This window comes from Schistocerca piceifrons, chromosome 3 (assembly GCF_021461385.2).
Source record: "Schistocerca piceifrons isolate TAMUIC-IGC-003096 chromosome 3, iqSchPice1.1, whole genome shotgun sequence".
NCBI classification, from domain to species: domain Eukaryota; kingdom Metazoa; phylum Arthropoda; class Insecta; order Orthoptera; family Acrididae; genus Schistocerca; species Schistocerca piceifrons.
The window spans coordinates 264,773,359-264,784,364 of record NC_060140.1 but is presented as its reverse complement, the minus strand read 5'-3'; the positions used below and the strand labels follow the sequence as shown (position 1 = coordinate 264,784,364).

The 11,006-nt window shown below is 46.6% G+C and overlaps 1 non-coding gene across 1 annotated transcript; it reads right to left on the bottom strand.

The window, feature by feature from the left end:
- Window positions 1–5,589: 5,589 nt before the first annotated feature.
- On the bottom strand, window positions 5,590–5,661 carry Trnay-gua. The gene has a single exon. It is a non-coding gene; the product is annotated as a tRNA-Tyr (tRNA).
- Between the last annotated feature and the right edge of the window lie 5,345 nt (window positions 5,662–11,006).

The window sequence follows — 11,006 nt, the reverse complement described above, 5'->3', positions numbered from 1 at the left end:
GCCTTTGTCGAAATCGCCTTTGTCGAAATCGCCTTTGTCGAAATCGCCTTTGTCGAAATCGCCTTTGTCGAAATCGCCTTTGTCGAAATCGCCTTTGTCGAAATCGCCTTTGTCGAAATCGCCTTTGTCGAAATCGCCTTTGTCGAAATCGCCTTTGTCGAAATCGCCTTTGTCGAAATCGCCTTTGTCGAAATCGCCTTTGTCGAAATCGCCTTTGTCGAAATCGCCTTTGTCGAAATCGCCTTTGTCGAAATCGCCTTTGTCGAAATCGCCTTTGTCGAAATCGCCTTTGTCGAAATCGCCTTTGTCGAAATCGCCTTTGTCGAAATCGCCTTTGTCGAAATCGCCTTTGTCGAAATCGCCTTTGTCGAAATCGCCTTTGTCGAAATCGCCTTTGTCGAAATCGCCTTTGTCGAAATCGCCTTTGTCGAAATCGCCTTTGTCGAAATCGCCTTTGTCGAAATCGCCTTTGTCGAAATCGCCTTTGTCGAAATCGCCTTTGTCGAAATCGCCTTTGTCGAAATCGCCTTTGTCGAAATCGCCTTTGTCGAAATCGCCTTTGTCGAAATCGCCTTTGTCGAAATCGCCTTTGTCGAAATCGCCTTTGTCGAAATCGCCTTTGTCGAAATCGCCTTTGTCGAAATCGCCTTTGTCGAAATCGCCTTTGTCGAAATCGCCTTTGTCGAAATCGCCTTTGTCGAAATCGCCTTTGTCGAAATCGCCTTTGTCGAAATCGCCTTTGTCGAAATCGCCTTTGTCGAAATCGCCTTTGTCGAAATCGCCTTTGTCGAAATCGCCTTTGTCGAAATCGCCTTTGTCGAAATCGCCTTTGTCGAAATCGCCTTTGTCGAAATCGCCTTTGTCGAAATCGCCTTTGTCGAAATCGCCTTTGTCGAAATCGCCTTTGTCGAAATCGCCTTTGTCGAAATCGCCTTTGTCGAAATCGCCTTTGTCGAAATCGCCTTTGTCGAAATCGCCTTTGTCGAAATCGCCTTTGTCGAAATCGCCTTTGTCGAAATCGCCTTTGTCGAAATCGCCTTTGTCGAAATCGCCTTTGTCGAAATCGCCTTTGTCGAAATCGCCTTTGTCGAAATCGCCTTTGTCGAAATCGCCTTTGTCGAAATCGCCTTTGTCGAAATCGCCTTTGTCGAAATCGCCTTTGTCGAAATCGCCTTTGTCGAAATCGCCTTTGTCGAAATCGCCTTTGTCGAAATCGCCTTTGTCGAAATCGCCTTTGTCGAAATCGCCTTTGTCGAAATCGCCTTTGTCGAAATCGCCTTTGTCGAAATCGCCTTTGTCGAAATCGCCTTTGTCGAAATCGCCTTTGTCGAAATCGCCTTTGTCGAAATCGCCTTTGTCGAAATCGCCTTTGTCGAAATCGCCTTTGTCGAAATCGCCTTTGTCGAAATCGCCTTTGTCGAAATCGCCTTTGTCGAAATCGCCTTTGTCGAAATCGCCTTTGTCGAAATCGCCTTTGTCGAAATCGCCTTTGTCGAAATCGCCTTTGTCGAAATCGCCTTTGTCGAAATCGCCTTTGTCGAAATCGCCTTTGTCGAAATCGCCTTTGTCGAAATCGCCTTTGTCGAAATCGCCTTTGTCGAAATCGCCTTTGTCGAAATCGCCTTTGTCGAAATCGCCTTTGTCGAAATCGCCTTTGTCGAAATCGCCTTTGTCGAAATCGCCTTTGTCGAAATCGCCTTTGTCGAAATCGCCTTTGTCGAAATCGCCTTTGTCGAAATCGCCTTTGTCGAAATCGCCTTTGTCGAAATCGCCTTTGTCGAAATCGCCTTTGTCGAAATCGCCTTTGTCGAAATCGCCTTTGTCGAAATCGCCTTTGTCGAAATCGCCTTTGTCGAAATCGCCTTTGTCGAAATCGCCTTTGTCGAAATCGCCTTTGTCGAAATCGCCTTTGTCGAAATCGCCTTTGTCGAAATCGCCTTTGTCGAAATCGCCTTTGTCGAAATCGCCTTTGTCGAAATCGCCTTTGTCGAAATCGCCTTTGTCGAAATCGCCTTTGTCGAAATCGCCTTTGTCGAAATCGCCTTTGTCGAAATCGCCTTTGTCGAAATCGCCTTTGTCGAAATCGCCTTTGTCGAAATCGCCTTTGTCGAAATCGCCTTTGTCGAAATCGCCTTTGTCGAAATCGCCTTTGTCGAAATCGCCTTTGTCGAAATCGCCTTTGTCGAAATCGCCTTTGTCGAAATCGCCTTTGTCGAAATCGCCTTTGTCGAAATCGCCTTTGTCGAAATCGCCTTTGTCGAAATCGCCTTTGTCGAAATCGCCTTTGTCGAAATCGCCTTTGTCGAAATCGCCTTTGTCGAAATCGCCTTTGTCGAAATCGCCTTTGTCGAAATCGCCTTTGTCGAAATCGCCTTTGTCGAAATCGCCTTTGTCGAAATCGCCTTTGTCGAAATCGCCTTTGTCGAAATCGCCTTTGTCGAAATCGCCTTTGTCGAAATCGCCTTTGTCGAAATCGCCTTTGTCGAAATCGCCTTTGTCGAAATCGCCTTTGTCGAAATCGCCTTTGTCGAAATCGCCTTTGTCGAAATCGCCTTTGTCGAAATCGCCTTTGTCGAAATCGCCTTTGTCGAAATCGCCTTTGTCGAAATCGCCTTTGTCGAAATCGCCTTTGTCGAAATCGCCTTTGTCGAAATCGCCTTTGTCGAAATCGCCTTTGTCGAAATCGCCTTTGTCGAAATCGCCTTTGTCGAAATCGCCTTTGTCGAAATCGCCTTTGTCGAAATCGCCTTTGTCGAAATCGCCTTTGTCGAAATCGCCTTTGTCGAAATCGCCTTTGTCGAAATCGCCTTTGTCGAAATCGCCTTTGTCGAAATCGCCTTTGTCGAAATCGCCTTTGTCGAAATCGCCTTTGTCGAAATCGCCTTTGTCGAAATCGCCTTTGTCGAAATCGCCTTTGTCGAAATCGCCTTTGTCGAAATCGCCTTTGTCGAAATCGCCTTTGTCGAAATCGCCTTTGTCGAAATCGCCTTTGTCGAAATCGCCTTTGTCGAAATCGCCTTTGTCGAAATCGCCTTTGTCGAAATCGCCTTTGTCGAAATCGCCTTTGTCGAAATCGCCTTTGTCGAAATCGCCTTTGTCGAAATCGCCTTTGTCGAAATCGCCTTTGTCGAATTCGCCTTTTGTGAAATCGTCACTGAGATTTTGGTCGTATAAACACTCAAGAAATTCTCTATCCGAGATAGTGTCTGTCACTCGATAGACTATCACCAAAGGTTGCCGCTTTCTGGGCCCCTCACACGCGATATTCTCAATATCTTTCGTCTTTTCTGTTATTTTCCTACAGTCCTCCTGTGTTGCTGCTTCGACAATCACAGCTGTCTTCGTGTTTCTTATTGACTTAATGTGTAGGTTGTCTCGTCTCGGGTTGATGTTTTTTGTCAACGTTTGTTTTATTGTTTTCGTGTCTTGGTTGTTGGTAGACTTTATGAAGAGTGGTTGCCTGCTTGGCTTTTGCCACCTCAATGCGTTTGTTCTTTGGGTGCGGTGGAGAGTGCCGCAGCGTATGTTAGTGTCTTGGCCTGTTGCTGTGCCTGTTCAGTAACCTTTCCTGTCAGATCCCTAATTTGGTCCCTGAGCTCTTGGTTTATTTCAGCGAGTTTTGTATTGTCTTCCTCGAGTTTGTTGACCTGTTCTGTGAGAGACTCAATTCTAAGGTCCTTAACTGGGTCAGCTGAGTGCTGAAGTTCGCGCAGTAGATCTTTGTTCTGCTCTTCCAGCAGCTCGACCTTTGCTTCTGCTGACGTGAGTTGGAAAGCCAAAGGGAATATTTCATTCCTTATCGTATTCAGTACGCTACTCGATAGGTGTTTGGCCTTTAATTCCGCCCCAATGTCATTTAATAGCTCGTCAATTGCAGCGATCTTCTGGCTCGGTGACATAACGGCATATTCGTGGGCACCAGACGCTATGCCTATAGGCGATACTTTGCAACTCGTGCTGCTCTGCGCTCTACTAAGCGTCCCTTTCGTGGTGTTAGCACCACTTAGTTGGCGTGCTCGATCCAGGATTGGGAATCTGTGTTATAGTTCTCAAAAAGTGTGACCTTTATTTGGTGTGTATTGCGTGTGCGGCACCACATTGTGACACGCAAGTCCCAAAAGCGATACGTCACAGAACGAGGCCGAATGGGGGCTGGGTGGCTTCGCCGGCGATGTCCGATCGACACCGAGCGCCACGGTCAGCTCCACACGTCAGCCGGCCACGTGGTTCGCGGGACCAGGTGGGGACTGTGAGCTCGCGTAAGCTGCTGACTCCCGCGGTTGGGCGCGGAAACACGAGTCGTGCTTAGCAACACAGGTTTGCTGTGGCCAGCGCAGTTTGGCCTACTTGCGAAACTCAGGCGTAGTGCGTGTCAGCTGGCGCACTGCGACCTACTCTCGGGGACTTTGCGTTCCGTCGCTCGGCGTATCGCTTTACGTTACTCGTAATCAATTTTCTTCACTATCGACAGTTTATGACTTTTACCTATAATATGTCTATAATTCAGAATTATGATCGTTTCCCTTCACTGTATGGGTATTGTTCACACTGGTTTCCTTCATATTAAGCTAGTCTTTTCTGCGAGATTTGCTACCATATGTTAGTCTTCGTTTTTAGTCCAAGTCCGTTATTATCAGTTTTTTATTCGGGACACTTTTGGAAGCTACCCTTCACTGTTCTAACATGTTATCGTGAGTTTGGTGGATATTTAACGTCTAATTACGGAGAAAAATCCTACCATACGTTACTTTGATGATTCGTCACACGGTAACTTTGCTTTCATATTGTTTTTAACACTTTCACAGCACTGCGGTTAGTAATGTTAGTAATGTCAAGCGTTCCTAATCGTATTAGTAGTGTTTTTGGATATTAGTTGTAGTGAAATACCTTTGATGAGGTCCGACATTCTGTAAATGTGCCCGCGAAGTCACTAATGCACTATTTCTCTAGTCTAAACACGAGAAAATTTTGTAGGACTGTTTCACTTCACTATTATCCATCACTGATCACTGTTTTTTTCGATCACTGACGTGATTGTTCCCGAAAGAACCGACAAAAAGACCGTAGTTGCGGGAGCGCGCGCGAGACACGTCCGTACGCGCTCTTGGTTAGGAAGAGAAGAATGAACAAATCAAAGAAGAAACAGCGCCGCGAAGCACACGCCGCCGACCGCGATTCGCACGTAAACACCGGCCGACACGCCGCAGCGAGCACGCCATGAGTTCGGGCCCACGCCTCCGAAGAGAGTGGTGCCTTAGATAAGCACCTCAGACCGCTCGGCGACGCTACTCGCACTGTTTCAGCCGCCATTGTTTTTACCTTCTGTAGAAACAGAACACGCCACAGCTCCCTCCTCTGCTGCGACTGGCTGCTCACCCATCGCATCTTACACCATTGCTCTTTTCGACTACAGATTAACCTTTCACGCAGCCATCCACTCTCCGGGCCAGCGGCATTACCCGATAATAATGGAATGGCAGTGCAAACTGTGGACTGCCGGACATGAGTGAAAACTGAAGAGAACATTGTGATTTCGAACACTGGGGCGCTATCGTCATTGCAGCGGCAACAAGGCAAAACTTTCACAATTGCCGTGACCAGGATTCGAACCTGGGCTATTACGGCTACAACGCAATGTCCTAACCACTAGACGATCATGGCCACGGAGGCACCCGCGAAAGGGGCTCTCGGGATTGTAAGTGGCGATACGCAGCAACGCTCACCCCCCTGTGTCTCGCCACAGCAGTGTCAGACGCGGTCTCCATCATACGTATACGGGCAAATGAACGTGCCTGCGCTGTTAGGACACTAACCACACTCGTTAACTGAATCACTTCCGAGGCAGTGTCTAGCTGTGCTCCAAGCCTGTTAACTATAGGTATGTGCCTCGATAAGAAGTGGACAGATGTCGCATCTCTCTCGCTGTCACTTGTAGACGTGAATCATACTTAACAAAGTTTTCTGCAACCGTCGGCGACGTTAATGCGTTCTTCCGATGCCAGGAACGGATCTGGCCTCCCCCGCGTGGGAGCCAGGCATCCCGGCCACCAGACCATACCGGATAATAAGAGGCGAGCGCCTGTATACGGCACGCAGCAAGCGCCACCCACCCACCCACCCGCCGACTGACGAGCCGACAAGCGCAAAACCCATACGCATTTTGTGGAGAGAACGCCAGCAATCATTAAACTGCGGCAGTGAATCCCGCCGTTGCACCACGCACTGTTCTACAATAGTTCACGAAAGAGACGCTCGCGCCTTGCTGCTCTGCTTCCTCTACAGGTAACGAGTGCTACTTTTTTCCTTTTTTTTTTTTTTTTTGCGCGCGCGTCCTTTCTTCCCTTGCAGCCCGGCCTTGCGCTCTACAAACGTGGCTTCTTCGGCGAGCTTCATTAGCTTTAAAATAAAACGTTGCTTCTTCCAAACAGAAACGATGCATTTTTGCACTGTGCTGCAAGTCTGAAAAGATGAAACTTCTTCGTACAAGTTCCTGGAGTGTCGACGTCCTTTGGAAGATAATCTTCAAGGGACGACATAGCTTGAGTTCAGTGAGGGAAAAGAAGATACTGAATCCGTGCAATGAAGATCCATTGGATAGTCCGTCGCGAGCGAAGCATCGAAAGGAAAAGAAAATCCTTTTTGAAGTAAAATTGAATGCCAATAATCATAAAGATTGATCCTTTCCGCTTTTAAACCATAAATTAAAAATCCACGAAAAAATTCAACAGGTACTGCCCGATTAAGCTCTCTCAGGCAGTGGAAAGAAACACCTTCCGCGTGTTCCACATTGCATTCCTCCACAAGAGGAAACGTCGTACATGAACAATGTTCAGTCATTCTGCAGCATTCAAGTTTCATTTACCATGTTATCGTTCTCGAAGACAATTCATATCACAGAAGTAAAGAAAGAATGGAGCAGTGAAATTCACATTATAACAGTGTCATACGCAAATGCGAGAGCAATTTGCAGAAAATTGGCAAAAAGTTTCAGATAATCTTTCCTGGCTTCAGTACTGTCATGCTGCGTGGGCAAATAGACCAAATGGGTATAGTTGTCCGAAAGCAGGATTGCGAAAACAGTGTGAGCCACGATCCATGCGGTGGCGGCACGCTTCGTAGGTGGATATGGTTTAAAGTCCGGGGTCAAAGCCGTGTCCGCAGAAAAACTGGCAGCGCTGGCTGGTGCTGTTGACAAGTGCGAGCATCCGGACTGCAATTTTCCAAATCGAATGTGACCTGGGACACACGAAACGATGTTCCACCGTGTCATCCTGTCGACAATCGTCACACAAGCTTGACGGTTGTAAATGGATGCGGCTCAGCTTTTCATTGGTGGGGAGAACTCTGTTAATGGCTTTGTACCAAAGGCTGCTGACGGGAATGGAGCGTGAACGGGAGCCCTCACCGTGCTCGGGTAGAGCGCCGCCAGTTTGTTGCTCACTGGCCGTCCTCGTAGTCCGTGGTAGACACCCTTCACAGTCCGCGATCTAGGGTCGAGCTCTTCAGCGACGAGGTAAATTTTCTGGATGAAGTATTCTCGAATATACTTCAGCTGAAATGGTATTGCAGTCGCGCCGAGCGGGACCGTTTCAGACAAAGGACGAAGAATATTGAACAACATAGCTCTTGGGATCGCCGGATTCTGTTCAGTGGTGACGCTTGTCCGATGGATAAACAACGCAGCAGCTTTCGTGGCAGTCAATAAGGCCGAGTCCTCCCCGTTCGCGCGGCAAAGTACGCGTGGCGTAAGCCACCTTGAAAATGTCTCCCTCCACAAAAGCCAATAGATAGCATGTGTTACTGCTCTGCCCAAATCCTTTGGTACTTGAAATAGCTGGGTAAGGTACCATGCTTCGCTTAACAATAAAATGTTGATTAAAAGCACCCTCTGCGTCAAAGCGAAGATGCGAGTAGCGGACAGGTGACCATTGCTCGTATTCCATGTAACACAATACGCCAGTTCTATTGACGCAGTCTGCAAGAAGATGGCTTTGAAACGGAAACACAAAATTTGTGTGTTGGTGTTTCACAGTAAACCACGGGCGTTAGAAGCCCCATGTCGCCGCATAAATTGACAGACAGACCGTTTTACGGGTATTTATACTCACACCCGAGGCACATTCATATTCAGTGAGGACAGGGCGTATTTTGTCGAAATCAGTGGCCGAGGAGACAAAGAGGCCAAGGTCATCGACATAAGCGCGACAAACCTGGTTTGCATCCCCAATACTTACTCCCCTGCAAGAACTGTGCAAATTGCGCAACAAACTATCAAATGAAATTGCGTAAAGTGCCATTGACAAAGGGCATCCTTGTTTCACAGAACAGGCTCCGATAAAAAACCGTTGATGCTAATCTGCGATGTGGACTCCGTAAAAAGGTTAAAAATCGTAGTAATAAACTTTGCACCAAAACCAAATTTCTGAAGCACTCGCCAAAGATACTGATGCCTAACTCCGTCAAATGCCATGGCGAAATCGATGGATAAAATAACAAAACGAATTCTGTTCGTTGTAGCATATGCAATGGCGTCTCAGTACGTCGATACAGCACCATAGCAAGTGCTTTGCGGCACTGCACAGTAGTGAAAAGGATTGGTTTTGGCATAACCAGTTTCAAGCGATTCACTCCACATTTAGTAAAGAGCTTATAATCACCACTGAGAAGGGTGATTGGTCGAAGATTGAACAGTTTCCTGTGAACTCTAACTTTTGGACCCAATATCACACCACCCTCAAGAAAGGACGCAGGGACGGCCACTCCACTTACAATTTCATTAAAGACGTCTATCAGCACTGAGCCAAAGAAATGTCAAAAACGCAGATAAAATTCTGGCGGCAGCCCATCAGCACCTGGCGATTTATTCGTGGAACACAGTTTTACCCATTACGCACTTCCTCCACGGTAAATTGAAATTGTGCAGTGAGATGACGTCGATCGGTTACGGTTAAGACGTATGTAAGGACGTTGAGAAAATAGGAAATGGCGGCAGCGTCCGTGTTTTTTCACAGTGAATAGTTCGACAAAGTGACGGTGTGCCTCGGCAAGAATTTTCGCCCCGCTGCGAAGTCGCGCACCGTCAACTGATTCCAATTCTGTAACGTGTAACCTCCCCACGGATAAAAAAATATAATGTATATAGCATTCACATTTTAGCGTAACCTCCCAACAGATAAATTCTACAACCTACCAGTAATACAATGTGACTAACCTCCTAATTAAATTGTGACTCACTTATAACCTTTCAATAATTGACTGTGAATTTAAACTGGTAAATTTTCGACGTCAGCAGTGCTGCGTCATGGCCCTGAAAGATCATGCTGAATAAATTGAAAATTCCTACCTCATTAAAGTCGCCGGATAATGCGTATATATCTGCTCCTATATGAAACTAAACTTTTCTGGCACAGCCCAGTGCAATGCTGGCAGACAGATTTGTCATGTATAAAAACTGATTTTTCTTTACAATAATAAGGATAACCATGGATTGGAGAAATTAATAAATTCTTTAAATTGAGATGAATAATTGTCAAAAGCTAATTTCTTATGAGAGATTATTATTAAGAGATTTTTGAACATTTACATGGGACTTGATATAACAATACTACATATGCACGAAGCTGCTTTTACCTTGTACTACAACGCTCAGGCTCCGCCATCGCTCCCCACGACCGGCCCAGCCAAATCGACACACACGACTGATAGCAACTACTTACTCCTACTTCTACACGGTTCCTACTGCTGACAACGCTGCTCTCTGGTCTGAGATTCTCTTATAGCTTACATATCGCAGGCAGCGCGTGAGCAATCCATCGAAATTACATCTGCTAGAGTGCGCTAGCAACAAATTCCTTAATCATGGACCTCTTAAAAACCTAATGTCGCGTAGAGTGCTGGTGTTCGCGCAGCTGATGGAATACGGAGGGCGCTTCGTCATGAAGCTGTTCAGGGACCTGACAGCGTACGACACATCCGCGAAGTGACACCCTCTTTATTCGCGGAATTGTCGCTGAGCTGGATCATCGGTTTGCAGCTCTCGTAGAATTGTAACGTAGATCGCTCCCAGTGAGCAACATTTTGGCTGAACTCCTGTATGGTATTGCGTAATGCTGGCTTCACATGCTCCACCCACCAAGACAAAGCGGAGGAACAGAAACGGCGATATTTCACTACCTTCTGCCACACACGCACGATAACCGGCGCAAAATTAGGGTGCGACAGACGTCGCACATTGAGTTTCCGTAATTGACTGGTGCGGGATTTGATCTCCAACAGAAAATGTAAGCGGCAGACGTACGCATAATCAGAAAATATCACTGGGTGAACGGATGACTCCGAGACAGTTCTTTTTATCACTAGAAAAATAGATTCTGTCAACACGACTCCTCCCCGTCGTGTCGAAGAATGTAAATCCCATTTCCCGCGGGTGTAAAGGACACCAAAAGTCAATTAATTTCATCTCTGAGACAAGCGTCTGCAATTCGAGGCATTTACACGGCCGTGGATCCTGGTCCCTGTCTTCCAGAACACAGTTAAAATCGCCGCCCAGGACTATAGGCAGATAGGGGCCCCGTAAAAGATGACAAACGTAGTTACTATAAAAAAACACGGCGAAACGGCTTCCCATCGATTCCAGAAGGAGCGGTGACGTTAATATAGCGAACTTCGTTGGCTGTGGAAGCCACACCTCGACCATTAAGAATAGTAGCAGCATTACTGTAATCACGTCCAATGTGAATTAAAACAGCAGTACCACAATTACTCTCTATCGAAATTCAAGATCACTTGATACCGCGGAATTGAGTTAATAAAGTATGCCACAGACTCCTGTAAAAACACAACATCAGAACCAATGAAATTCAAAAAATCCACCAAACTTGAAAACTTCACAGTTGACTCTAGTTTGTTAAGATTGACAGTAGCAACGACAGACGGTGGGCGTGCTACCATACATTATAGGATAAACAAGTGAGGCAAATTAAACAGGGGTAGAAGACCCACCTGCC